The following is a 5,236-nucleotide window of genomic DNA, read 5'->3' on the forward strand; positions in this document are numbered from 1 at the left end:
GGGAGCCATGGAGAAGTAGGAGCGGACGAAAACCATATGGGGCAGTGGGCGCCAAAGTGGAGCTGTGACTGTGTTTACTCGGTCTCTGTTCATCGAGTGGGGCTGATGTAGATGGGACTGGAGAGGGAGGCAGGGATGAGGGCAAGATTCGACGCACCCATAGAACTCTGTGTAGTGATAGTTCTTGCTTGGCTTTATTAGTTTGCGGAGGAATCGTCCAGGAGCCCTAGCCTGACAAGAATATGGCAGAAGTGGACCTGAGCGGCCTGGACATCCTTCTAAGGAGACATGAATAGTCCTCATGTTTCTGCCTTCTGCATCGCTGGCTGAGAGTAAGAGTTGAGTGCTTTGAATTCCTCATCTGTAGTCGCTGTAGTTTTCTTCACAGGCCATGTGCTTCCTTGTTTGGTACGAGGCTCTGGGATTAAGGCTGGGGAAGGGACGAGTCTCCTGAGGAAAGTGAGTATTTTGGGTGCCGTTACAATGGGTGCCTTCTAGTTGCAGTTGTAACGTAGTAATGGGAGATGGGTTGAGGGTGGAGCCGTGGGATATGGGAGATGTGAAATGAAAAGAGTACGCGGCATTGCAGACGGAGATGCTAATCCCGCCCTCTCCCACCCCCCCACCCCCCGCTGGATTTAGTACCAAGGAAAACAAAGTCACACATCAGTCTACTACCCTCATGCGATGGAAAGTGAGCCAGAGAGTCGAGACTCTGAGCATTGTTGATGTCACGCAAAAAACATCTATCTGGGAGCCGAGGAGACGCCGCTCTCAGTGAGATAAGTGTCTGGTTTCATGACGGCTCTCCTCACGCCCAACCTGAGTCCAGGTTAGGAAGCCCAGTACAGTAGGGCTGGGTTTGTATGAAAAGGTTCCTGACTAGCTGTGGTTACGAGGGAGAAAAGTTTCCTATTTTCAGTACTTGCTCATTTCTATGGCCAGGAACGGTGTCTCCTTTCCAGCGGAAGTTTGGATTCAGGAGGGTGACTCCAGGTGGTCAGTTGCTTGGTTTCCTCCCATGTTTTTCTCTCTGTCTCTCTTCTCTAGTACGTTGGCCAACACACACCCTCTATCTCTCTCTCTGTCCTTGCCTTTCCTCGTGTTGTCTCCCTTCGTAAGACACGGGCAGCCGTGTAATGTGTGCATCCCCACAGTCTATGTCTCGGGAGCCATGGAGAAGTGGGAGGGGACGAAAATCATCCAGGGCTGTGACTGTCGGTGTAATCTCGGTCTCTGTTCGTCGAGTGGGGCCGAGGTAGATGGGATTGGAGAGGGAGGCCAGGATGAGGGCAAGATTTGAAGCACCAATAGAGGTTTGTGTAGTGATGGCTCATCCTTGGCTTTTGCAGCTGCGCTTCCAGAGGAATTTTCCAGGACCCCTATCTCGAGGAGAAACTGGGAGAAGTGCACATGAGCAGACTGGACATCCTTGTCAGCCGACATGAACAGTCCTCAGCTTTCCAACTCCCGCATAACTGGCTGTGAGTAAGCAGTCAGTGCTTTGAATTCCTCATCTGTGCTCGCTGTAGTATTCTTCACAGGCCGTGTGCTTTCTCATTGGGTATGGGGTTCTGTGAGATTACGGCTGGGGAGGGGCCAGAGTATGCTGTGTAGAGTGATTATTTTGGGTGCCGTTGCAAGGGGTGCGTTCTAGTTGTAATGCTAAAGGCGTATTGGGGGGGGAGAGTTTGGGGCAGAGCGCTGCCGTGTAGGAGAGGCGAAAAGAATAGCCTACGCGACGCTGCCCACTGAGGTGGTAACTTCATTGTTTTTCCTCCTTGTGCCGGATTTAGTACCGAGGGAAAAGAAATCAAACGTCAGCGTTTACTCCCCTTGTCGGATGGAAAGCGAGCAAGAGCAGTGAGCCTGCGAGCATTGTTGATGCAAGTCAGGAGCCGTCCAGTTGGCAGTGGAGCAGTCGCTACCGTCAGTGAGATAAGTGTGTGATTTGGTGAGGGTTCTGCGTAGGGCCCCACTGGCTCCAGGTAGGGACGCCCCGTTAGCTGGGGTTGGGTTTGTAAGAAATGGTTCCTAAGCAGCTGTGGTTACGAGAGAGAGAAGGTTCCCATTTTCAGGGACTGCTCATTTCTCTGCCCAGCTGCGGTGTGTCCTCGGAAGCAGAAGGTTGCATCCAGGAGGATGACTCCAGGTGGTGAGCTGCTTGCCTTCCTCCCATTTTTCTCTCTCTCTCTCTCTCTCTCTCTCTCTCTCTCCTCTTGTGTGTTGGCCAACTTTCTCACTCTTTCCTCTCCTGTCCTCGTGCCGTCTCCCTTGATAGAACAACAGGCAGGGGTGCTAGGTGTGCATCCCCACAGGCCAGGTCTTGGGAGCCATGGAGAAGTAGGAGGGGATGAAAACCATGCAGGGCTATAACTTTCGGTGTTAACTTGGTCTCTGTTCATCGAGTGGGGCTGATGTAGATGAGATTGGAGAGGGAGGCCAGGATGAGGGCAAGATTTGAAGCAACAAATAGAGCTTTAAGTAGTGATGGCTCATGCTTGGCTTTTGCAGCTGCGCTTCCAGAGGAATTTTCCAAGAGCCCTATCCTGAGGAGAAAGTGGCAGAAGTGGACATGAGCAGACTGGACATCCTTATAAGAAGATATGAACAGTTCTCAGCTTTCTGACTCCCGCATAACTGACTGTGAGTAAGCGGTCAATGGTCTGAATTTCTCATCTGTGCTCGCTGTAGTATTCTTCACAGGCCGTGTGCTTTCTCGTTGGGTTTGGGGCTCTGTGAGATTACGGCTGGGGAGGGGCCATAGTCTGCTGTGCATAGTGACTGTCGGGTGCCGTTGCAAGGGATTGCTTTTTGGTTCTAATGCTAAAGGTGTAATGGGAAGATGTTTGAGGGAGGAGCCCCGCCGTGAGGGAGAGGCGAAAGGAAGAGCCTACGAGATGTTGCCGACTGAGATGGTAACGGATTTGTGTTTTCCCCTTGTGCTGGGTTTAGGACCGAGGGAAAAGAAGTCACGCCTCAGAGACTCAAGCCCTCATGTGATGGAAAGCAAGCCGGAGCGACGAGACCGTGAGCATTGTTGATGTCACGCAAAAGCTGTCCAACTGGGAGGGGAATGGCCGCCACTCTCAGTGAGATAAGTGTCTGGTTTGGTGATTGTTGTGCTCATGGCCCACCTTTCTCCTGCTAGGGACGCCACGTTAGCTGGGGCTGGGTTTGAAGAAAATGTTCTTGACTAGCTGTGGTTATGAGGGGGACAAGGTCCCCATTTTCAGGGTCTGCTCATTTCTCTGGCCAGGAGCGGTGTCTCCTGTGCAACGGAAGGTTGCATCTAGAAGGATGACTCCAGGTAGTGAGTTGCTTGCTTTCCTCCCATGTCTTTCTATCTGTCTGTCTCTCTCTCTTCTCTAGTGTGTTGGCCAACTTTCTCGCTGACTCTCCTCTCCTCTCCTTGTGCCGTCTCCCTTCGTAGGAAACGCGCAGGCATGCTAGGTGTGCATCCTAGCCAGGTCTCGGGAGCCATGGAGAAGTAGGAGCGGACGAAAACCATGAGGGGCACTGGGCACTAAAGTGGAGCTGTGACTGTCTGTGTTTACTTAGTTTCTGTTCATCGAGTGGGGCTGATGTAGATGGGACTGGAGAGGGAGGCAGGGATGAGGGCAAGACTCGACGCCCCAATCGAGCTCTGTGTAGTGATAGTTCTTGCTTGGCTTTATTAGTTTGCGGAGGAATCGTCCAGGAGCCCTAGCCGGACAAGAATATTGCAGAAGTGGACCTGAGTAGTCTGGACATCCTTCTAAGGAGACATGAATAGTCCTCATGTTTCTGCCTTCTGCATCGCTGGCTGTGAGTAAGAGGTCAGTGCTTTGAATTCCTCATCTGTAGTCGCTGTAGTTTTCTTCACAGGCCATGTGCTTCCTTGTTTGGTACGAGGCTCTGGGATTAAGGCTGGGGAAGGGACAAGAGTCTCCTGAAGAAAGAGAGTATTTTGGGTGCCGTTACAATGGGTGCCTTCTAGTTGCAGTTGTAACGTAGTAATGGGAGATGGGTTGAGGGTGGAGCCGTGGGATATGGGAGATGTGAAAAGAAGATACTACGCGACATTGCAGACGGAGATGCTAATTTTTTTGGCTCCCCCCCCTCTCCCCCACCATTAGGTTTAGAACCAAGGAAAACGAAGTCACGCGTCAGAGTCTACTGCCCTCATGCGATGGAAAGCGAGCGAGAGCGTTGAGACTCTGAGCATTGTTGATGCCACTCAAAAGCCATCCATCTGGGAGCTGTGGAGACGCCGCTGTCAGTGAGATAAGTGTCTGGTTTGGTGAGGGCTCTGCTCACGCCCAACCTGAGTCCAGGTTGGGAAGCCCACTAAGTTGGGGCTGGGTTTGTATGAAAAGGTTCCTGACTAACTGTGGTTACGAGGGGGAAAAGGTCCCTATTTTCAGAGGTTGCTCATTTCTCTGGTCAGGAATGGTGTCTCCTCTGCAGTGGAAGGTTGGATTCAGAAGGATGACTCCAGGTGGTCAGTTGCTTGCTTTCCTCCAATGTTTTTCTTTCTCTCTCTCTCTTCTCTAGTATGTTGGCCAACACACACCCTCTAGCTCTCGCTGTCTGTCCTTGCCTTTCCTCGTGTTGTCTCCCTTCGTAAGACACGGGCAGCCGTGTAACGTGTGTATCCCCAAAGGCTATGTCTTGGGTGCCATGGAGAAGTAGGAGGGGACGAAAATCATGCACGGCTGGGACTGTCGATGTTATCTCAGTCTCTGTTTGTCGGGTGTCGCCGAGGTAGATGGGATTGCAGAGGGAGGCCAGGAGGAGGGCAAGATTTGAAGCACCAATAGAGGTTTGTGTAGTGATGGCTCATGCTTGGCTTTTGCAGCTGCGCTTCCAGAGGAATTTTCCAGGAGCCCTATCTCGAGAAGAAACTGGGAGAAGTGGACATTAGCAGACTGGACATCCCTGTAAGCAGACATGAACACCCTTGTCAGCAGACATGAACAGTCCTCAATTTTCTGGCTCCCGCATAACTGGCTGTGAGTAAGCAGTCAGTGCTTTGAATTCCTCATCTGTGCTCGCTGTAGTATTCTTCACAGGCCGTGTGCTTTCTCATTGGGTATGGGGTTCTGTGAGATTACGGCTGGGGAGGGGCCAGAGTATGCTGTGTAGAGTGATTATTTTGGGTGCCGTTGCAAGGGGTGCGTTCTAGTTGTAATGCTAAAGGCGTAATGGGGGGGAGAGTTTGGGGCAGAGCGCTGCCGTGTAGGAGAGGCGAAAA

At 51.8% G+C, this 5,236-nt stretch overlaps 1 long non-coding RNA gene across 1 annotated transcript; it reads left to right on the plus strand.

The window, feature by feature from the left end:
• The first annotated feature begins 26 nt into the window (after nt 1-26).
• On the plus strand, nt 27-4,983 carry LOC122172892 (uncharacterized). The gene is made up of 5 exons (XR_010597283.1): nt 27-338; nt 643-1,484; nt 1,797-2,646; nt 2,956-3,818; nt 4,119-4,983. It is a non-coding gene; the product is annotated as an uncharacterized LOC122172892 (long non-coding RNA).
• Nucleotides 4,984-5,236: the final 253 nt, after the last annotated feature.

The sequence above is a fragment of the Chrysemys picta genome, unplaced genomic scaffold, assembly GCF_011386835.1.
Source record: "Chrysemys picta bellii isolate R12L10 unplaced genomic scaffold, ASM1138683v2 scaf1727, whole genome shotgun sequence".
Classification (NCBI taxonomy): Eukaryota; Metazoa; Chordata; order Testudines; family Emydidae; genus Chrysemys; species Chrysemys picta.